The 25,073-nt window shown below is 25.6% G+C and overlaps 7 pseudogenes; all 7 read right to left on the bottom strand.

The window, feature by feature from the left end:
• Positions 1-2,789: 2,789 nt before the first annotated feature.
• Positions 2,790-3,487, bottom strand: LOC131806327 (cytochrome b-like; annotated as a pseudogene).
• A 312-nt stretch (positions 3,488-3,799) lies between these two features.
• Positions 3,800-5,818, bottom strand: LOC131807095 (NADH-ubiquinone oxidoreductase chain 6-like; annotated as a pseudogene).
• A 3,239-nt stretch (positions 5,819-9,057) lies between these two features.
• LOC131806312 (cytochrome b-like) lies at positions 9,058-9,654 on the bottom strand (annotated as a pseudogene).
• Positions 9,655-9,757: 103 nt separating this feature from the next.
• On the bottom strand, positions 9,758-10,542 carry LOC131807094 (NADH-ubiquinone oxidoreductase chain 6-like; annotated as a pseudogene).
• A 5,381-nt stretch (positions 10,543-15,923) lies between these two features.
• LOC131806318 (cytochrome b-like) lies at positions 15,924-17,049 on the bottom strand (annotated as a pseudogene).
• A 9-nt stretch (positions 17,050-17,058) lies between these two features.
• On the bottom strand, positions 17,059-17,533 carry LOC131807093 (NADH-ubiquinone oxidoreductase chain 6-like; annotated as a pseudogene).
• Positions 17,534-23,095: 5,562 nt separating this feature from the next.
• On the bottom strand, positions 23,096-24,543 carry LOC131807092 (cytochrome b-like; annotated as a pseudogene).
• Between the last annotated feature and the right edge of the window lie 530 nt (positions 24,544-25,073).

The following is a 25,073-nucleotide window of genomic DNA, read 5'->3' as shown; positions in this document are numbered from 1 at the left end:
ACGGGCGATGTGTACATATTTTAGAGCTAAAATCAAATTATTAATCTTTATAATTTTACTATCAAATCCACCTTCAATAAACATTTCAAATTTATATATTAGTTTAAATAAATTTATTGTAACCCATTTCTACTTAAATATAAGATACACCTTGATCTGATATATTTTCTTTTATAAAATTTTGAAAATTAACATTCTTATAAAATATTCTAATAACGACGGTATATAAACTAAACAAATTTAAGTAAGGTCCATCGTGGATTATCGATTACAGAACAGGTTCCTCTGAATAGACTAAAAAACCGCCAAATTTTTTAAGTTTCAAGAACATAACTACTACTACCTAAGTAATTCCTTTTACATTTTAAATAATAGGGTATCTAATCCTAGTTTATTATTAAAATTTTTAAGCTTCAATTAATTATTTAAAAAACAATTTATAATTTAAAAATTTCACCTAATAAATTATATTTTATTTTAAATTAAACAATTTAACTTTTACTGAAAAAAATTATTTGCATTATTCGTATAACCGCGGCTGCTGGCACAAATTTAGCCAATACTCTTTAATATAACTATTTCTAGATTTCTCTAATTAATAATACTATTTACTGCGAATATAAATTAATTTATTTATCATTAAAATAAATAAAAATTGATGAGGAGGATTGGTGGCTCTTTCCGAAACCTAGGTATTCCCTGCCTTACCCCCTGCTAAACATTACCATCGTTCTCCACTATAAACAAACGTTGTTTTTTATAAAAACAACAATAAAGGGATAAAGCCTGACCATTTTGCAACAACAAAATACTACGGTACCCCGAACACACAAGCCACACTGTTCTATTAATAGACAAGGCACGGTCGACGAAGAGGTTTTTGTTGTAACAGACAAAACAAACTTACATGGTTATGCTACTTCGTTCAGGTTGAACGAAAGCATAACAAGTGGAGAAAGATGTAAATGTTTATAAGTGCGGTTTTAAGATTTAGAAGACTTTTCAAAAGAATTTTAGTTTTATTTAATTCTTTGGTTCCTCTTTTATTGAGCTTACGATCTCGTCACTTGGGTAAAAAATGTTTTTTGTCATAGAAGTTATTTTTTTAAATAACTTCTGGGGAGAATATCCCAGACAAGAAACAAGGGAACTGATGAGGATTGGTGGCTCTTTCCGAAACCTAGGTATTCCCTGCCTTACCCCCTGGTAAACATTACCATCGTTCTCCACTCATAAACAAACGTTGTTTTTATAAAAACAACAATAATGGGATTTTGCCTGACGATTTTGCAACAACAAAATACTATGGTATCCCAAACAAGCAAGCCAAACACTGTTCTATTAATAGACACAGGCACGGTCGACGAAGGGGTTTTTTGTTGTAACAGACAAAACAAACTTACATGGTTATGTTACTTCGTTCAGGTTGAACGAAAGCATAACAAGTGGAGAAAAATGTAAATGTTTATAAGTGCGGTTGTAATATTTAGAAGATTTTCCAAAAGAATTTTAGTTTTATGTAATTCTTTTGTTCCTCTCCTAATGAGCATACGATCTCGTCACTTGGGTAAAAAATGTTTTTTGTTTTGTTTTTTCACTCATAAACAAACGTTGTTTTTATAAAAACAACAATAATGGGATTTTGCCTGACGATTTTGCAACAACAGTAAAATTATAAAGATTAATAAATTGATTTTAGCTCTAAAATATGTACACATCGCCCGTCACTCTTATTACTAAGATAAGTCGTAACATAGTAGATGTACTGGAAAGTGTATCTAGAATGCAATTTAAAGCCTATTTAGTAAATCATTTCATTTACATTGAAAAGATTTTTGTGCAAATCAATATAAATTAATTAAATTTTATTTATTAATTTTTATTGTTTTTTATCTATTTTATTAAAAATACTTATAAAGTGATTATGTTTTAGTATTTTATAAAGAAAAAATAAATTTAATTATAGTGAATTAGTATTGTGAAAGAAAATTGAAATAATTTGAAAAATTATTATTTTAAAAGAAAATTTAATTTATTGTACCTTGTGTATCAGGGTTTATCAAATAAAAATTAAATATTTAATTTTCTCGATTTTAAAAGAGTTAATATATTTTGAAAGTTAATGTGGCCAAATTATTTTTAATAATATATTAGAAATGAAATGTTATTCGTTTTTAAAGGTATCTAGTTCTTTAAGAAATAAATTTAATTTAGAAATTTTATATTATTCGGTTAGTTGAATTAACTAAATAATTATTTAATGTTAATATTTTATGGGATAAGCTGTAAAATAAATTATTAAAAATATTTAAATAATATAATAAATATAGATTTAGAAATAGTTATTGTTAGTAAAAGTATTATAATTTATTTTATAAATGTTAATTATTTATTTAAATTTTAATTTTTTATTAAAGTATTCATTTTAATTTTAAAAATGAAGTAATTATGATAAAATTAGTATATATTTATGTATAAAGAAGTTTATATGTAAAGTTTTTATAAAGAACTCGGCAAAATTAATGTTCGCCTGTTTAACAAAAACATGTCTTTTTGAATTATTTAAAAAGTCTAACCTGCCCACTGAATTATTTTAAAGGCCGCGGTATCGTAACTGTGCAAAGGTAGCATAATCATTAGTCTTTTAATTGAAGGCTGGTATGAATGGTTGGACGAGATATTAACTGCTTAAAAAAAATTACAATAGAATTTTATTTTTTAGTCAAAAAGCTAAAATAAATTTAAAAGACGAGAAGACCCTATAAATCTTTATATTTAGGTAATTACAATTTTGTGGATTTTTTTTGTTGTGATTGCTGATAATTTTTTATTGGGGTGATATTAAAATTTAAAAAACTTCTAATTAATTAAATCATTAATTTATGAATAATTGATCCGTTATTAACGATTAAAAATTTAAGTTACTTTAGGGATAACAGCGTATTTTTTTGGAGAGTTCATATCGATAAAAAAGATTGCGACCTTTTATTAATTGGATAAAATTGGATTCCCCGGAACTTTCTTAAGTGATAGAAAGGTAGAATTGCTAAAATTGCAATTGATAGAACTAATGCAATTACTCCACCTAATTTATTTGGAATAGATCGAAGAATAGCATAAGCAAATAAAAAGTATCATTCAGGTTGAATATGAACAGGTGTAACTAAAGGATTAGCAGGGATAAAATTATCTGGATCTCCTAATAAATATGGATTAATTAATACTAGTAAAATTAAAATTATTGTTATAATAATAAATCCAACAATATCCTAATAAGTAAAATAAGGATGGGAAGGAATTTTACCAATATTAGAATTTAATCCAATAGGATTATTTGAACCTGTTTCATGTAAAAATAATAAATGAATTATTGTTATTGCTAATACAATAATACAAACCCCCCTCAGACTCATTGTACTAAATCAATTCCTAAATAAGGAATAGCTGATAATAAATTAGTAATAACTGTTGCTCCTCAGAAAGACATTTGTCCTCAAGGAAGAACATATCCTATAAAAGCTGTTCCTATAACTAGGAATAAAATAATTACTCCTACTGGTCAAGTTGTTATATACACCAACTAGGCCAGTAGGAGTAATTATTTTATTCCTAGTTATAGGAACAGCTTTTATAGGATATGTTCTTCCTTGAGGACAAATATGATCCGTAATATATTCCTCGTCCTACATGTAGATAAATGCAAATAAAGAAAAATGATGCACCATTAGCATGTAAAGTTCGTAATAATCAACCATAATTAACGTCTCGACAAATATGATTTACTCTATTAAATGCTAAATTAATATCTGCTGTATAATGTATAGAAATAATCCAGTTAAAATTTGAATAATTAAACATAAACCTAGTAATAATTGGTCGTAAAGGTCCCTTAAATAAATTAGTAATTTTTACTACTGCAATTAGTGTAATTAATAAATAATTTATTAATAAATTAGTTGGATAAGTATATAATTTGTTTAATGGAAGAGAATTTTCTATTATATATGAATTTAAATTAGAAATTGATTGAATTTCTATATTAGAATAATCTAATAGAATTCTTTTGTCAATTAAATATAATGAAATTATTATAATAAAGAAAATATAAACTGATGAAATTAAAAATTTTGAAGAAAATGTAAATATTTCATTTGAAGCTAAAGAAGTTACGTAAATAAATAGAACTAGTATTCCTCCTAAAAATACTAAAAATAAAATATAAGAAAATCAAAATGTTTTAGTTATTAATCCTGAAATTATTGAAACTAAAATAGTTTGAATAAGTAGGGTTAATCCTATAGCTAATGGATGTTTAATATTTATAATAATAAAATTAAAAATAAATAGAAAAGTTATTAAAATTGATTGTATAATAGCAGGAAATAGTTTAATTAAAATATTAATTTTGGGGATTAATGATAAAGAAATTTCTTTTTTCTTGAAGTTTTAAAAGAGTTACTCTTATTTTTGGTTTACAAGACCAATATTTTTATGAAGAAGGAAAAGAAAAGAAAGAATAGTTTCCCGGGATCCGGGTAAAACTACTATAAAACACCACTGGAAAAAAATCGAAAAATTCGAAGAGTTTTTACTAAACTAGAGTTGTTCCGCTAATTTTACCTCTATATATTTCTATTCGAAGAAAAAAATTAATAATTTTGGTTGCCTTTGAAAAAAATCTTTTGATTTCATCTTATCGTTTTTTGTTTATTAAAAACAAGAGGGTGTGTATTATGTTATGACCTGTACTTATTATTTTTTATTTACAATTTATTTTTAGGCACTTCAGCATTCAGAGAACTCACTTGTAAAAAATATAGAACTTGTTTCCGAAAATCGGGCCTTTAGCAGATGTTTGCGAACTGTCGACGCTACTTTGAAAACACGCACTTTAAGTGATGCTATTTTGTGCTACTTACTACATGGAGCCTACATATCTCTTTGGATAATTTTATATATTATTGCAATCGAACTTCAGTTCGGCATTGTGTACCTTATGTTATCTGGACTATTAATCATGTACATCAACACACGCACCGGACCAAAGAGTCGAAATGAAATCAGTGCCTATAGTGTTTTTAATAAAGATTTTAAAAGCATTGATGGATCTCTGAAGGCTGAAAAATTCGAACGCGAAATAGGAATTCGATGATTTCTCAGATCAACTTTTTTTAAAGTGCGTAATATATTTTCGTTTGTTCAGTAAACATGTATGCACATTCTATTGTTAAAACAAGTAAAATGAAAAAAAATAGCAATTGTTTATTAAACTAGCAGAGGGGTTTTTGTGTCGGTGCACATTAAAATTTTTGTAGGAGACAATGATCTAAAAGTGACAAATAGAAATAGAAACAATATGATAAATGTACATAATTTGTAAATACGAGCATTGGCGCATAATTTATTTAAAAAAATAATGTAAGAGACAACCAGATTCTACCATAGACTATTGGAATAAATGCATCCTCAAATGTCCAGGTCCAAGACACGGAACTACAAAACGATATGGGTATTGTTTGAAAGCTAATGCAAATACCTATCAAACAAGTGGTCACATGAGTAGTATCAAACTTAATGATTTTCACCCGTATTAATTTAAAAAATTCCCCGAATGTTGAAAAGGGCCCCATTTTGGGAGTCCACAAAATATTTAATAAATTATAGCTTACACTGCAACCTTTTCAAAATGCCAAAGTGATATTATAGTTCCTGTACACTATTCAGTACATTCTGTTCGGGTTTTCTAAATTTTATGCTGTTTTAGGTAGCCGGCTTTCGGGCGGAGCTTGAGATTTACTCCTCTGCGTATGTCCAGCATTGATTACTTAAAGATATTTAAATTTGATCCGTTTTGAATTTTTCAAATTTCAATTATTTCATACAATTCAATATACATAAGCCAACCTGGCCAAAATCTTATATTAATATACAGCAACATAAAAACAGCCTATGACTAAGTTATCCTAAAAACTCAATACATAACAAAAATTAACAACTAATTTGTTAATATAAAATAATAAGAACCTCAGACTTAATCCCTCTACCCAGCTGAGCAACAGTTAGGCAAGGCAGAGGGGAAAAAAGCAAGAAGTATCAATACAACACAAAGCTAATTATCACTCGTTTTAACCCAGTGTATATGGCTACTACAAGAAAAGAATAACGAAAAGTATTTACAAAGGAGAAAAAGGGAAAACAAGTAATAAACATTAAGTTCGGCCGGGCCAAAATTTGAATACCCTCCAACTTTGGGTAAAGAAACATTAGAAGAAATGTGGCAAAAACCATTAAAATGCCGAATATCGGAAGGTACCGTTATATTATGACCATTATGACCCACAAATACCAATTTTTAGATTAATCAGTGAAAAATGGGGCAAAAACCATCAAAATACCGAATATCGGGAGGTACCGTTATATGGGGCTATACCAAATCGTGGACCCATGCATGCAATGTTTCGCCACCGGAGCTGGAACCCATTATGATCTACAACTACCAATTTTCAGAGAAATTCGTGAAAAAATATGTCAAAAATCATCAAAATACCGAATATTGGGAGGTACCGTTTAATGGGGGCTATACCAAATCGTGGACCCATGCATGCAATGTTTCGCCACCGGAGCTGGAACCCATTATGACCAACAAATACCAATTTTTAGACAAATCCGTGAAAAAAAAAAATTAATTTTGATTTATTTTTATAAAATATAAATAAATTTTATATTTATAAATTATTTGTTTACTATATTTAATTATTTATTAAATTATTATATTTAAAAAATTTTTCATTTTTTTTTATAAATAATTATTAAAATGTAATTATATTAGGGGATATAATTGGTATTTTTTTATGTTAAAAATAATATTTATTTTATATTATTATAAATATTTTATAAAATTATATAGGGGTATATTTATGTAAAATATTAATAATAAATAAATTTATTAAAATTTGTCATTTAATAAAATTATAAATATGATTAATTAATTGAATCAAAATTTGCGTGAGTAATTACCAATTTTCTATTATTCAATAATATTAATTATTAATAATTCTAATTTTTATGTTTTAATTTCAATTTTTAAATTTTAAATAATTTAAAAAATTTTTATAAATTAAGTTTAAAGTTTTATTTTACCTTAAAAATTTATTATTAGTTTAATTTATATGTAAATTTTTGTATGAATTTTTATTTATTTTAATAATAAATAAATTAATTTATATTCGCAGTAATTAGTATTATTAATTAGAGAAATCTAGAAATAGTTATATTAAAGAGTATTGGCTAAATGTGTGCTAGCAGCCGCGGTTATACGAATAATGCAAATGAATTTTTTTCAGTAAAAGTTAAATTGTTTAATTTAAAATAAAATATAATTTATTAGGTGAAATTTTTAAATTATAAATTGTTTTTTAAATAATTAATTGAAGCTTAAAAGTTTTAATAATAAACTAGGATTAGATACCCTATTATTTAAAATGTAAAAGGAATTATTTAGGTAGTAGTAGTTATGTTCATGAAACTTAAAAAATTTGGCGGTATTTTAGTCTATTCAGAGGAACCTGTTCTGTAATCGATAATCCACGATGGACCTTACTTAAATTAGTTTAGTTTATATACCGTCGTTATTAGAATATTTTATAAGAATGTTAATTTTCAAAATTTTATAAAAGAAAATATATCAGATCAAGGTGTATCTTATATTTAAGTAGAAATGGGTTACAATAAATTTATTTAAACGAATATAAATTTGAAATGTTTATTGAAGGTGGATTTGATAGTAAAATTATAAAGATTAATAATTTGATTTTAGCTCTAAAATATGTACACATCGCCCGTCACTCTTATTACTAAGATAAGATAAGTCGTAACATAGTAGATGTACTGGAAAGTGTGTCTAGAATGCAATTTAAAGCTTATTCAGTAAAGCATTTCATTTACATTGAAAAGATTTTTGTGCAAATCAATATAAATTGATTAAATTTTATTCATTAAATTTTATTGTTTTTTATCTATTTTATTAAAAATACTTATAAAGTGATTGTGTTTTAGTATTTTATAAAGAAAAAATAAATTTAATTATAGTGAATTAGTATTGTGAAAGAAAATTGAAATAATTTGAAAAATTATTATTTTAAAAGAAAATTTAATTTATTGTACCTTGTGTATCAGGGTTTATCAAATAAAAATTAAATATTTAATTTTCTCGATTTTAAAAGAGTTAATATATTATGAAAGTTAATGTGGCAAAATTATTTTTAATAATATATTAGAAATGAAATGTTATTCGTTTTTAAAGGTATCTAGTTCTTTAAGAAATAAATTTAATTTAGAAATTTTATATTATTCGGTTAGTTGAATTAACTAAATAATTATTTAATGTTAATATTTTATGGGATAAGCTGTAAAATAAATTATTAAAAATATTTAAATAATATAATAAATATAGATTTAGAAATAGTTATTATTAGTAAAAGTATTATAATTTATTTTATAAATGTTAATTATTTATTTAAATTTTAATTTTTTATTAAAGTATTCATTTTAATTTTAAAAATGAAGTAATAATGATAAAATTAGTATATATTTATGTATAAAGAAGTTTATATGAAAAGTTTTTATAAAGAACTCGGCAAAATTAATGTTCGCCTGTTTAACAAAAACATGTCTTTTTGAATTATTTAAATAGTCTAACCTGCCCACTGAATTATTTTAAAGGCCGCGGTATCCTAACTGTGCAAAGGTAGCATAATCATTAGTCTTTTAATTGAAGGCTGGTATGAATGGTTGGACGAGATATTAACTGTTTCATAAAAATTTATAATAGAATTTTATTTTTTAGTCAAAAAGCTAAAATAAATTTAAAAGACGAGAAGACCCTATAAATCTTTATATTTAGGTAATTACAATTTTGTGGATTTTTTTTGTTGTGATTGCTGATAATTTTTTATTGGGGTGATATTAAAATTTAAAAAACTTCTAATTAATTAAATCATTAATTTATGATCCGTTATAAACGATTAAAAATTTAAGTTACTTTAGGGATAACAGCGTATTTTTTTGGAGAGTTCATATCGATAAAAAAGATTGCGACCTTTTATTAATTGGATAAAATTGGATTCCCCGGAACTTTCTTAAGTGATAGAAAGGTAGAATTGCTAAAATTGCAATTGATAGAACTAATGCAATTACTCCACCTAATTTATTTGGAATAGATCGAAGAATAGCATAAGCAAATAAAAAGTATCATTCAGGTTGAATATGAACAGGTGTAACTAAAGGATTAGCAGGGATAAAATTATCTGGATCTCCTAATAAATATGGATTAATTAATACTAGTAAAATTAAAATTATTGTTATAAAAATAAACCCAACAATATCCTTATAAGTAAAATAAGGATGGGAAGGAATTTTATCAATATTAGAATTTAATCCAATAGGATTATTTGAACCTGTTTCATGTAAAAATAATAAATGAATTATTGTTATTGCTAATACAATAAAAGGTAAAATAAAGTGGAAAGTAAAAAATCGAGTTAAAGTTGCATTGTCTACAGCAAACCCTCCTCAGACTCATTGTACTAAATCAATTCCTAAATAAGAAATAGCTGATAATAAATTAGTAATAAATGTTGCTCCTCAGAAAGACATTTGTCCTCAAGGAAGAACATATCCTATAAAAGCTGTTCCTATAACTAGGAATAAAATAATTACTCCTACTAGTCAAGTTGGTGTATATAAATATGATCCGTAATATATTCCTCGTCCTACATGTAGATAAATGCAAATAAAGAAAAATGATGCACCATTAGCATGTAAAGTTCGTAATAATCAACCATAATTAACGTCTCGACAAATATAATTTACTCTATTAAATGCTAAATTAATATCTGCTGTATAATGTATAGAAATAATCCAGTTAAAATTTGAATAATTAAACATAAACCTAGTAATGATCCGAAATTTCATCATGATGAAATATTACTTGGAGCAGGTAGGTCTACTAGTGCATTATTTTCAATACTTAAAATTGGATGTTTAAGTCGTAAAGGTTTGTTCATTAGTTAATTAAATATTGGTCGTAAAGGTCCCTTAAATAAATTAGTAATTTTTACTACTGCAATTAGTGTAATTAATAAATAATTTATTAATAAATTAGTTGGATAATTATATAATTTGTTTAAAGAAAGAGAATTTTGTATTATATATGAATTTAAATTAGAAATTGATCGAATTTCTATATTAGAATAACTTAATAGAATTCTTTTGTCAATAAACTGATGAAATTAAAATTTTTGAAGAAAATGTAAATATTTCATTTGAAGCTAAAGAAGTTACGTAAATAAAGAAAACTAGTATTCCTCCTAAAAATACTAAAAATAAAATATAAGAAAATCAAAATGTTTTAGTTATTAATCCTGAAATTATTGAAACTAAAATAGTTTGAATAAGTAGGGTTAATCCTATAGCTAATGGATGTTTAATATTTATAATAATAAAATTAAAAATAAATAGAAAAGTTATTAAAATTGATTGTATAATAGCAAGAAATAGTTTAATTAAAATATTAATTTTGGGGATTAATGATAAATAAATTTCTTTTTTCTTGAAGTTTTAAAAGAGTTACTCTTATTTTTGGTTTACAAGACCAATATTTTTATTAAGAAGAAAAAGAAAAGAAAGAATAGTTTCCCGGGATCCGGGTAAAACTACTATAAAACACCACTGGAAAAAAATCGAAAAATTCGAAGAGTTTTTACTAAACTAGAGTTGTTCCGCTAATTTTACCTCTATATATTTCTATTCGAAGAAAAAAATTAATAATTTTGGTTGCCTTTGAAAAAAATCTTTTGATTTCATCTTATCGTTTTTTGTTTATTAAAAACAAGAGGGTGTGTATTATGTTATGACCTGTACTTATTATTTTTTATTTACAATTTATTTTTAGGCACTTCAGCATTCAGAGAACTCACTTGTAAAAAATATAGAACTTGTTTCCGAAAATCGGGCCTTTAGCAGTTGTTTGCGAACTGTCGACGCTACTTTGAAAACACGCACTTTAAGTGATGCTATTTTGTGCTACTTACTACATGGAGCCTACATATCTCTTTGGATAATTTTATATATTATTGCAATCGAACTTCAGTTCGGCATTGTGTACCTTATGTTATCTGGACTATTAATCATGTACATCAACACACGCACCGGACCAAAGAGTCGAAATGAAATCAGTGCCTATAGTGTTTTTAATAAAGATTTTAAAAGCATTGATGGATCTCTGAAGGCTGAACAATTCGAACGCGAAATAGGAATTCGATGATTTCTCAGATCAACTTTTTTTAAAGTGCGTAATATATTTTCGTTTGTTCAGTAAACATGTATGCACATTCTATTGTTAAAACAAGTAAAATGAAAAAAAAAATTAGCAATTGTTTATTAAACTAGCAGAGGGGTTTTTGTGTCGGTGCACATTAAAATTTTTGTAGGAGACAATGATCTAAAAGTGACAAATAGAAATAGAAACAATATGATAAATGTACATAATTTGTAAATACGAGCATTGGCGCATAATTTATTTAAAAAAATAATGTAAGAGACAACCAGATTCTACCATAAACTATTGGAATAAATGCATCCTCAAATGTCCAGGTCCAAGACACGGAACTACAAAACGATATGGGTATTGTTTGAAAGCTAATGCAAATACCTATCAAACAAGTGGTCACATGAGTAGTATCAAACTTAATGATTTTCACCCGTATTAATTTAAAAAATTCCCCGAATGTTGAAAAGGGCCCCATTTTGGGAGTCCACAAAATATTTACTAAATTATAGCTTACACTGCAACCTTTTCAAAATGCCAAAGTGATATTATAGTTTCCTGTACACTATTCAGTACATTCTGTTCGGGTTTTCTAAATTTTATGCTGTTTTAGGTAGCCGGCTTTCGGGCGGAGCTTGAGATTTACTCCTCTGCGTATGTCCAGCATTGATTACTTAAAGATGTTTAAATTTGATCCGTTTTGAATTTTTCAAATTTCAATTATTTCATACAATTCAATATACATAAGCCAACCTGGCCAAAATCTTATATTAATATACAGCAACATAAAATCAGCCTATGACTAAGTTATCCTAAAAACTCAATACATAACAAAAATTAACAACTAATTTGTTAATATAAAATAATAAGAACCTCAGACTTAATCCCTCTACCCAGCTGAGCAACAGTTAGGCAAGGCAGAGGGGAAAAAAGCAAGAAGTATCAATACAACACAACGCTAATTATCACTCGTTTTAACCCAGTGTATATGGCTACTACAAGAAAAGAATAACGAAAAGTATTTACAAAGGAGAAAAAGGGAAAAACAAGTAATAAACATTAAGTTCGGCCGGGCCATAGTTTTAATACCCTCCAACTTTGGGTAAAGAAACATTAGAAGAAATGTGGCAAAAACCATTAAAATGCCGAATATCGGAAGGTACCGTTATATTATGACCATTATGACCCACAAATACCAATTTTTAGATTAATCAGTGAAAAATGGGGCAAAAACCATCAAAATACCGAATATCGGGAGGTACCGTTATATGGGGCTATACCAAATCGTGGACCCATGCATGCAATGTTTCGCCACCGGAGCTGGAACCCATTATGATCTACAACTACCAATTTTCAGAGAAATTCATGAAAAAATATGTCAAAAATCATCAAAATACCGAATATTGGGAGGTACCGTTTAATGGGGACTATACCAAAACGTGGACCTATACATACAATGTTTCGCCACATGAACTAGGACCCATTATGACCAATAAATAACAATTTTTAGACAAATCAGTATAAAAATGTGCAAAACTCATCAAAATACCGAATATCGGGAGTTACCGTTATATGGGGCTATACCAAATCGTGGACCCATGCATGCAATGTTTCGCCACGGGAGCTGGAACCCATTATGACCAACAAATACCAATTTTTAGACAAATCCGTGAAGAAAAAAATAATTTTGATTTATTTTTATAAAATATAATTAAATTTTATATTTATAAATTATTTGTTTACTATATTTAATTATTTATTAAATTATTATATTTAAAAAATTTTTCATTTTTTTTATAAATAATTATTAAAATGTAATTATATTACGGGATATAATTGGTATTTTTTTATGTTAAAAATAATATTTATTTTATATTATTATAAATATTTTATAAAATTATATAGGGGTATATTTATGTAAAATATTAATAATAAATAAATTTATTAAAATTTGTCATTTAATAAAATTATAAATATGATTAATTAATTGAATCAAAATTTGCGTGAGTAATTACCAATTTTCTATTATTCAATAATATTAATTATAAATAATTCTAATTTTTATGTTTTAATTTCAATTTTTAAATATTAAATAATGCTAAAAATTTTTATAAATTAAGTTTAAAGTTTTATTTTAGCTTAACAATTTATTATTAGTTTAATTTATATGTACATTTTTGTATGAATTTTTAGAACAGTGTGGCTTGTTTGTTCGGGATACCGTCAGGCTTTATCCCTTTATTGTTGTTTTTATGAAAACAACGTTTGTTTATAGTGGAGAACGATGGTAATGTTTACCAGGGGGTAAGGCAGGGAATACCTAGGTTTCGGAAAGAGCCAACAATCCTCATCAGTTCCCTTGTTTTTTGTCTGGGATATTCTCCCCAGAAGTTATTTTAAAAATAACTTCTGACAAAAAACATTTATTACCCAAGTGACGAGATCGTAAGCTCAATAGAAGAGGAACCAAAGAATTAAATAAAACTAAAATTCTTTTGAAAAGTCTTCTAAATCTTACAACCGCACTTATAAACATTTACATCTTTCTCCACTTGTTATGCTTTCGTTCAACCTGAACGAAGTAGCATAACCATGTAAGTTTGTTTTGTCTGTTACAACAAAAACCTCTTCGTCGACCGTGCCTTGTCTATTAATAGAACAGTCTGGCTTGTTTGTTCGGGGTACCGTAGTATTTTGTTGTTGCAAAATGGTCAGGCTTTATCCCTTTATTGTTGTTTTTATAAAAACAACGTTTGTTTATAGTGGAGAACGATGGTAATGTTTACCAGGGGGTAAGGCAGGGAATACCTAGGTTTCGGAAAGAGCCACCAATCCTCCTCATCAATTTTTATTTATTTTAATAATAAATAAATTAATTTATATTCGCAGTAATTAGTATTATTAATTAGAGAAATCTAGAAATAGTTATGTTAAAGAGTATTGGCTAAATTTGTGCCAGCAGCCGCGGTTATACGAATAATGCAAATAATTTTTTTCAGTAAAAGTTAAATGGTTTAATTTAAAATAAAATATAATTTATTAGGTGAAATTTTTAAATTATAAATTGTTTTTTAAATAATTAATTGAAGCTTAAAAATTTTAATAATAAACTAGGATTAGATACCCTATTATTTAAAATGTAAAAGGAATTACTTAGGTAGTAGTAGTTATGTTCTTGAAACTTAAAAAATTTGGCGGTTTTTTAGTCTATTCAGAGGAACCTGTTCTGTAATCGATAATCCACGATGGACCTTACTTAAATTTGTTTAGTTTATATACCGTCGTTATTAGAATATTTTATAAGAATGTTAATTTTCAAAATTCTATAAAAGAAAATATATCAGATCACGGTGTAGCTTATATTTAAGTAGAAATGGGTTACAATAAATTTATTTAAACTAATATATAAATTTGAAATGTTTATTGAAGGTGGATTTGATAGTAAAATTATAAAGATTAATAATTTGATTTTAGCTCTAAAATATGTACACATCGCCCGTCACTCTTATTACTAAGATAAGATAAGTCGTAACATAGTAGATGTACTGGAAAGTGTATCTAGAATGCAATTTAAGGCTTATTCAGTAAAGCATTTCATTTACATTGAAAAGATTTTTGTGGAAATCAATAAAAATTAATTAAATTTTATTTATTAATTTTTATTGTTTTTTATCTATTTTATTAAAAATACTTATAAAGTGATTATGTTTTAGTATTTTATAAAGAAAAAAAAAATTTAATTATAGTGAATTAGTATTGTGAAAGAAAATTGAAATAATTTGAAAAATTATTATTTTAAAAGAAAATTTAATTTATTGTACCCTGTGTATCAGGGTTTATCAAATAAAAATTAAATATTTAATTTTCTCGATTTTAAAAGAGTTAATATATTTTGAAAGCTAATGTGGCAAAATTATTTTTAATAATATATTAGAAATGAAATGTTATTCGTTTTTAAAGGTATCTAGTTCTTTAAGAAATAAATTTAATTTAGAAATTTTATATTATTCGGTTAGTTGAATTAACTAAATAATTATTTAATGTTAATATTTTATGGGATAAGCTGTAAAATAAATTATTAAAAATATTTAAATAATATAATAAATATAGATTTAGAAATAGTTATTATTAGTAAAAGTATTATAATTTATTTTATAAATGTTAATTATTTATTTAAATTTTAATTTTTTATTAAAGTATTCATTTTAATTTTAAAAATGAAGTAATAATGATAAAATTAGTATATATTTATGTATAAAGAAGTTTATATGAAAAGTTTTTATAAAGAACTCGGCAAAATTAATGTTCGCCTGTTTAACAAAAACATGTCTTTTTGAATTATTTAAAAAGTCTAACCTGCCCACTGAATTATTTTAAAGGCCGCGGTATCCTAACTGTGCAAAGGTAGCATAATCATTAGTCTTTTAATTGAAGGCTGGTATGAATGGTTGGGCGAGATATTAACTGTTTCATAAAAATTTATAATAGAATTTTATTTTTTAGTCAAAAAGCTAAAATAAATTTAAAAGACGAGAAGACCCTATAAATCTTTATATTTAGGTAATTACAATTTTGTGGATTTTTTTTGTTGTGATTGCTGATAATTTTTATTGGGGTGATATTAAAATTTAAAAAACTTCTAATTAATTAAATCATTAATTTATGAATAATTGATCCGTTATAAACGATTAAAAATTTAAGTTACTTTAGGGATAACAGCGTATTTTTTTGGAGAGTTCATATCGATAAAAAAGATTGCGACCTTTTATTAATTGGATAAAATTGGATTCCCCGGAACTTTCTTAAGTGATAGAAAGGTAGAATTGCTAAAATTGCAATTGATAGAACTAATGCAATTACTCCACCTAATTTATTTGGAATAGATCGAAGAATAGCATAAGCAAATAAAAAGTATCATTCAGGTTGAATATGAACAGGTGTAACTAAAGGATTAGCAGGGATAAAATTATCTGGATCTCCTAATAAATATGGATTAATTAATACTAGTAAAATTAAAATTATTGTTATAAAAATAAACCCAACAATATCCTTATAAGTAAAATAAGGATGGGAAGGAATTTTATCAATATTAGAATTTAATCCAATAGGATTATTTGAACCTGTTTCATGTAAAAATAATAAATGAATTATTGTTATTGCTAATACAATAAAAGGTAAAATAAAGTGGAAAGTAAAAAATCGAGTTAAAGTTGCATTGTCTACAGCAAACCCTCCTCAGACTCATTGTACTAAATCAATTCCTAAATAAGAAATAGCTGATAATAAATTAGTAATAAATGTTGCTCCTCAGAAAGACATTTGTCCTCAAGGAAGAACATATCATATAAAAGCTGTTCCTATAACTAGGAATAAAATAATTACTCCTACTAGTCAAGTTGGTGTATATAAATATGATCCGTAATATATTCCTCGTCCTACATGTAGATAAATGCAAATAAAGAAAAATGATGCACCATTAGCATGTAAAGTTCCTAATAATCAACCATAATTAACGTCTCGACAAATATAATTTAGTCTATTAAATGCTAAATTAATATCTGCTGTATAATGTATAGAAATAATCCAGTTAAAATTTGAATAATTAAACATAAACCTAGTAATGATCCGAAATTTCATCATGATGAAATATTACTTGGAGCAGGTAGGTCTACTAGTGCATTATTTTCAATACTTAAAATTGGATGTTTAAGTCGTAAAGGTTTGTTCATTAGTTAATTCAATATTGGTCGTAAAGGTCCCTTAAATAAATTAGTAATTTTTACTACTGCAATTAGTGTAATTAATAAATAATTTTTTAATAAATTAGTTGGATAATTATATAATTTGTTTAAAGAAAGAGAATTTTGTATTATATATGAATTTAAATTAGAAATTGATTGAATTTCTATATTAGAATAACTTAATAGAATTCTTTTGTCAATAAACTGATGAAATTAAAATTTTTGAAGAAAATGTAAATATTTCATTTGAAGCTAAAGAAGTTACGTAAATAAAGAAAACTAGTATTCCTCCTAAAAATACTTAAAATAAAATATAAGAAAATCAAAATGTTTTAGTTATTAATCCTGAAATTATTGAAACTAAAATAGTTTGAATAAGTAGGGTTAATCCTATAGCTAATGGATGTTTAATATTTATAATAATAAAATTAAAAATAAATAGAAAAGTTATTAAAATTGATTGTATAATAGCAAGAAATAGTTTAATTAAAATATTAATTTTGGGGATTAATGATAAATAAATTTCTTTTTTCTTGAAGTTTTAAAAGAGTTACTCTTATTTTTGGTTTACAAGACCAATATTTTTATTAAGAAGAAAAAGAAAAGAAAGAATAGTTTCCCGGGATCCGGGTAAAACTACTATAAAACACCACTGGAAAAAAAATCGAAAAATTCGAAGAGTTTTTACTAAACTAGAGTTGTTCCACTAATTTTACCTCTATATATTTCTATTCGAAGAAAAAAATTAATAATTTTGGTTGCCTTTGAAAAAAATCTTTTGATTTCATCTTATCGTTTTTTGTTTATTAAAAACAAGAGGGTGTGTATTATGTTATGACCTGTACTTATTATTTTTTATTTACAATTTATTTTTAGGCACTTCAGCATTCAGAGAACTCACTTGTAAAAAATATAGAACTTGTTTCCGAAAATCGGGCCTTTAGCAGTTGTTTGCGAACTGTCGACGCTACTTTGAAAACACGCACTTTAAGTGATGCTATTTTGTGCTACTTACTACATGGAGCCTACATATCTCTTTGGATAATTTTATATATTATTGCAATCGAACTTCAGTTCGGCATTGTGTACCTTATGTTATCTGGACTATTAATCATGTACATCAACACACGCACCGGACCAAAGAGTCGAAATGAAATCAGTGCCTATAGTGTTTTTAATAAAGATTTTAAAAGCATTGATGGATCTCGGATCAATTCGAACGCGAAATAGGAATTCGATGATTTCTCAGATCAACTTTTTTTAAAGTGCGTAATATATTTTCGTTTGTTCAGTAAATATGTATGCACATTCTATTGTTAAAACAAGTAAAATGAAAAAAAAAATTAGCAATTGTTTATTAAACTAGCAGAGGGGTTTTTGTGTCGGTGCACATTAAAATTTTTGTAGGAGGCAATGATCTAAAAGTGACAAATAGAAATAGAAACAATATGATAAATGTACATAATTTGTAAATACGAGCATTGGCGCATAATTTATTTAAAAAAATAATGTAAGAGACAACCAGATTCTACCATAGACTATTGGAATAAATGCATCCTCAAATGTCCAGGTCCAAGACACGGAACTACAAAACGATATGGGTATTGTTTGAAAGCTAATGCAAATACCTATCAAACAAGTGGTCACATGAGTAGTATCAAACTTAATGATTTTCACCCGTATTAATTTAAAAAATTCCCCGAATGTTGAAAAGGGCCCCATTTTGGGAGTCCACAAAATATTTACTAAATTATAGCTTACACTGCAACCTTTTCAAAATGCCAAAGTGATATTATAGTTTCCTGTACACTATTCAGTACATTCTGTTCGGGTTTTCTAAATTTTATGCTGTTTTAGGTAGCCGGCTTTCGGGCGGAGCTTGAGATTTACTCCTCTGCGTATGTCCAGCATTGATTACTTAAAGATGTTTAAATTTGATCCGTTTTGAATTTTTCAAATTTCAATTATTTCATACAATTCAATATACATAAGCCAACCTGGCCAAAATCTTATATTAATATACAGCAACATAAAAACAGCCTATGACTAAGTTATCCTAAAAACTCAATACATAACAAAAATTAACAACTAATTTGTTAATATAAAATAATAAGAACCTCAGACTTAATCCCTCTACCCAGCTGAGCAACAGTTAGGCAAGGCAGAGGGGAAAAAAGCAAGAAGTATCAATACAACACAACGCTAATTATCACTCGTTTTAACCCAGTGTATATGGCTACTACAAGAAAAGAATAACGAAAAGTATTTACAAAGGAGAAAAAGGGAAAAACAAGTAATAAACATTAAGTTCGGCCGGGCCAAAGTTTTAATACCCTCCAACTTTGGGTAAAGAAACATTAGAAGAAATGTGGCAAAAACCATTAAAATGCCGAATATCGGAAGGTACCGTTATATTATGACCATTATGACCCACAAATACCAATTTTTAGATTAATCAGTGAAAAATGGGGCAAAAACCATCAAAATACCGAATATCGGGAGGTACCGTTATATGGGGCTATACCAAATCTTGGACCCATGCATGCAATGTTTCGCCACCGGAGCTGGAACCCATTATGATCTACAACTACCAATTTTCAGAGAAATTCATGAAAAAATATGTCAAAAATCATCAAAATACCGAATATTGGGAGGTACCGTTTAATGGGGACTATAGCAAAACGTGGACCTATACATACAATGTTTCGCCACATGAACTAGGACCCATTATGACCAATAAATAACAATTTTTAGACAAATCAGTAAAAAAATGTGCAAAACTCATCAAAATACCGAATATCGGGAGTTACCGTTATATGGGGCTATACCAAATCGTGGACCCATGCATGCAATGTTTCGCCACGGGAGCTGGAACCCATTATGACCAACAAATACCAATTTTTAGACAAATCCGTGAAGAAAAAAATAATTTTGATTTATTTTTATAAAATATAATTAAATTTTATATTTATAAATTATTTGTTTACTATATTTAATTATTTATTAAATTATTATATTTAAAAAATTTTTCATTTTTTTTATAAATAATTATTAAAATGTAATTATATTAGGGGATATAATTGGAATTTTTTTTTGTTAAAAATAATATTTATTTTATATTATTATAAATATTTTATAAAATTATATAGGGGTATATTTATGTAAAATATTAATAATAAATAAATTTATTAAAATTTGTCATTTAATAAAATTATAAATATGATTAATTAATTGAATCAAAATTTGCGTGAGTAATTACCAATTTTCTATTATTCAATAATATTAATTATAAATAATTCTAATTTTTATGTTTTAATTTCAATTTTTAAATATTAAATAATGCTAAAAATTTTTATAAATTAAGTTTAAAGTTTTATTTTAGCTTAACAATTTATTATTAGTTTAATTTATATGTACATTTTTGTATGAATTTTTAGAACAGTGTGGCTTGTTTGTTCGGGATACCGTCAGGCTTTATCCCTTTATTGTTGTTTTTATGAAAACAACGTTTGTTTATAGCGGAGAACGATGGTAATGTTTACCAGGGGTAAGGCAGGGAATACCTAGGTTTCGGAAAGAGCCACCAATCCTCATCAGTTCCCTTGTTTTTTGTCTGGGATATTCTCCCCAGAAGTTATTTTAAAAATAACTTCTGACAAAAAACATTTATTACCCAAGTGACGAGATCGTAAGCTCAATAGAAGAGGAACCAAAGAATTAAATAAAACTAAAATTCTTTTGAAAAGTCTTCTAAATCTTACAACCGCACTTATAAACATTTACATCTTTCTCCACTTGTTATGCTTTCGTTCAACCTGAACGAAGTAACATAACCATGTAAGTTTGTTTTGTCTGTTACAACAAAAACCTCTTCGTCGACCGTGCCTTGTCTATTAATAGAACAGTGTGGCTTGTTTGTTCGGGGTACCGTAGTATTTTGTTGTTGCAAAATGGTCAGGCTTTATCCCTTTATTGTTGTTTTTATAAAAACAACGTTTGTTTATAGTGGAGAACGATGGTAATGTTTACCAGGGGGTAAGGCAGGGAATACCTAGGTTTCGGAAAGAGCCACCAATCCTCCTCATCAATTTTTATTTATTTTAATAATTAGTATTATTAATTAGAGAAATCTAGAAATAGTTATGTTAAAGAGTATTGGCTAAATTTGTGCCAGCAGCCGCGGTTATACGAATAATGCAAATAATTTTTTTCAGTAAAAGTTAAATGGTTTAATTTAAAATAAAATATAATTTATTAGGTGAAAATTTTAAATTATAAATTGTTTTTTAAATAATTAATTGAAGCTTAAAAATTTTAATAATAAACTAGGATTAGATACCCTATTATTTAAAATGTAAAAGGAATTACTTAGGTAGTAGTAGTTATGTTCTTGAAACTTAAAAAATTTGGCGGTATTTTAGTCTATTCAGAGGAACCTGTTCTGTAATCGATAATCCACGATGGGCCTTACTTAAATTTGTTTAGTTTATATACCGTCGTTATTAGAATATTTTATAAGAATGTTAATTTTCAAAATTCTATAAAAGAAAATATATCAGATCACGGTGTAGCTTATATTTAAGTAGAAATGGGTTACAATAAATTTATTTAAACTAATATATAAATTTGAAATGTTTATTGAAGGTGGATTTGATAGTAAAATTATAAAGATTAATAATTTGATTTTAGCTCTAAAATATGTACACATCGCCCGTCACTCTTATTACTAAGATAAGATAAGTCGTAACATAGTAGATGTACTGGAAAGTGTATCTAGAATGCAATTTAAGGCTTATTCAGTAAAGCATTTCATTTACATTGAAAAGATTTTTGTGCAAATCAATAAAAATTAATTAAATTTTATTTATTAATTTTTATTGTTTTTTATCTATTTTATTAAAAATACTTATAAAGTGATTATGTTTTAGTATTTTATAAAGAAAAAAAAAATTTAATTATAGTGAATTAGTATTGTGAAAGAAAATTGAAATAATTTGAAAAATTATTATTTTAAAAGAAAATTTAATTTATTGTACCCTGTGTATCAGGGTTTATCAAATAAAAATTAAATATTTAATTTTCTCGATTTTAAAAGAGTTAATATATTTTGAAAGCTAATGTGGCAAAATTATTTTTAATAATATATTAGAAATGAAATGTTATTCGTTTTTAAAGGTATCTAGTTCTTTAAGAAATAAATTTAATTTAGAAATTTTATATTATTCGGTTAGTTGAATTAACTAAATAATTATTTAATGTTAATATTTTATGGGATAAGCTGTAAAATAAATTATTAAAAATATTTAAATAATATAATAAATATAGATTTAGAAATAGTTATTATTAGTAAAAGTATTATAATTTATTTTATAAATGTTAATTATTTATTTAAATTTTAATTTTTTATTAAAGTATTCATTTTAATTTTAAAAATGAAGTAATAATGATAAAATTAGTATATATTTATGTATAAAGAAGTTTATATGAAAAGTTTTTATAAAGAACTCGGCAAAATTAATGTTCGCCTGTTTAACAAAAACATGTCTTTTTGAATTATTTAAAAAGTCTAACCTGCCCACTGAATTATTTTAAAGGCCGCGGTATCCTAACTGTGCAAAGGTAGCATAATCATTAGTCTTTTAATTGAAGGCTGGTATGAATGGTTGGACGAGATATTAACTGCTTAAAAAAAAATTACAATAGAATTTTATTTTTTAGTCAAAAAGCTAAAATCAATTTAAAAGACGAGAAGACCCTATAAATCTTTATATTTAGGTAATTACAATTTTGTGGAATTTTTTTGTTGTGATTGCTGATAATTTTTTATTGGGGTGATATTAAAATTTAAAAAACTTCTAATTAATTAAATTAATTTATGAATAATTGATCCGTTATTAACGATTAAAAATTTAAGTTACTTTATGGATAACAGCGTAATTTTTTTGGAGAGTTCATATCGATAAAAAAGATTGCGACCTCGTATTAATTGCGACCTTTTATTAATTGGATAAAATTGGATTCCCCGGAACTTTCTTAAGTGATAGAAAGGTAGAATTGCTAAAATTGCAATTGATAGAACTAATGCAATTACTCCACCTAATTTATTTGGAATAGATCGAAGAATAGCATAAGCAAATAAAAAGTATCATTCAGGTTGAATATGAACAGGTGTAACTAAAGGATTAGCAGGGATAAAATTATCTGGATCTCCTAATAAATATGGATTAATTAATACTAGTAAAATTAAAATTATTGTTATAATAATAAATCCAACAATATCCTTATAAGTAAAATAAGGATGGGAAGGAATTTCATCAATATTAGAATTTAATCCAATAGGATTATTTGAACCTGTTTCATGTAAAAATAATTAATGAATTATTGTTATTGCTAATACAATAAAAGGTAAAATAAAGTGGAAAGTAAAAAATCGAGTTAAAGTTGCATTGTCTACAGCAAACCCTTCTCAGACTCATTGTACTAAATCAATTCCTAAATAAGAAATAGCTGATAATAAATTAGTAATAACTGTTGCTCCTCAGAAATATATTTGTCCTCAAGGAAGAACATATCCTATAAAAGCTGTTCTTATAACTAGGAATAAAATAATTACTCCTACTAGTCAAGTTGGTGTATATAAATATGATCTGTAATATATTCCTCGTCCTACATGTAGATAAATGCAAATAAAGAAAAATGATGCACCATTAGCATGTAAAGCTCGTAATAATCAACCATAATTTACGTCTCGACAAATATGATTTACTCTATTAAATGCTAAATTAATATCTGCTGTATAATGTATAGAAATAATCCAGTTAAAATTTGAATAATTAAACATAAACCTAGTAATGATCCGAAATTTCATCATGATGAAATATTACTTGGAGCAGGTAGGTCTATTAGTGCATTATTTGCAAAACTTAAAGTTGGATGTTTAAGTCGTAAAGGTTTGTTCAATACTACTGCAATTAGTGTAATTAATAAATAATTTATTAATAAAATTGTTAATAAATTAGTTGGATAATTATATAATTTGTTTAAAGAAAGAGAATTTTCTATTATATATGAATTTAAATTAGAAATTGATTGAATTTCTATATTAGAATAATTTAATATAATTCTTTTGTTAATAAAATATAATGAAATAATTATAATAAAGAAAATAGAAACTGATGAAATTAAAATTTTTGAAGAAAATGTAAATATTTCATTTGAAGCTAAAGAAGTTACGTAAATAAATAGAACTAGTATTCCTCCTAAAAATACTTAAAATAAAATATAAGAAAATCAAAATGTTTTAGTTATTAATCCTGAAATTATTGAAACTAAAATAGTTTGAATAAGTAGGGTTAATCCTATAGCTAATGGATGTTTAATATTTATAATAATAAAATTAAAAATAAATAGAAGAGTTATTAAAATTGATTGTATAATATCAAGAAATAGTTTAATTAAAATATTAATTTTGGGCATTAATGATAAAGAAATTTCTTTTTTCTTGAAGTTTTAAAAGAGTTACTCTTATTTTTGGTTTACAAGATGTTTTTATTAAACTATTAAAACTAATGTTTATAATTTTAAATTGATGTTTACCTAGAATTTTATTTATTACAGGAGTATTTACTTTTGTTTCTAATCGAAAGCATTTATTATCTATATTATTAAGATTAGAATATATTGTTTTAAGATTATTTCTTTTATTATTTGTATATTTAAATATATACAATTATGAAAATTTTTTTAGAATAATATTTTTAACTTTTAGAGTATGTGAAGGTGCTTTAGGTCTTTCAATTTTAGTTTCAATAATTCGTACACATGGAAATGATTATTTTCAAAGATTTAATGTATTACAATGTTAAAAATTATTTTTATGCCCTACACCACATAGTGGTAAGGGTATTATGTCTTTGTGCATTTGTTTGTAACATGGAGAAGGAAACGAGATAGACCCATAGTTACTTTTGAGAACCTTCATAGAATCACTTTCTGAGTCGATTTAT

Source organism: Musca domestica, unplaced genomic scaffold (genome assembly GCF_030504385.1).
Source record: "Musca domestica strain aabys unplaced genomic scaffold, Musca_domestica.polishedcontigs.V.1.1 11, whole genome shotgun sequence".
NCBI lineage: Eukaryota > Metazoa > Arthropoda > Insecta > Diptera > Muscidae > Musca > Musca domestica.
This window is presented reverse-complemented; position numbering and strand designations above follow the sequence as displayed.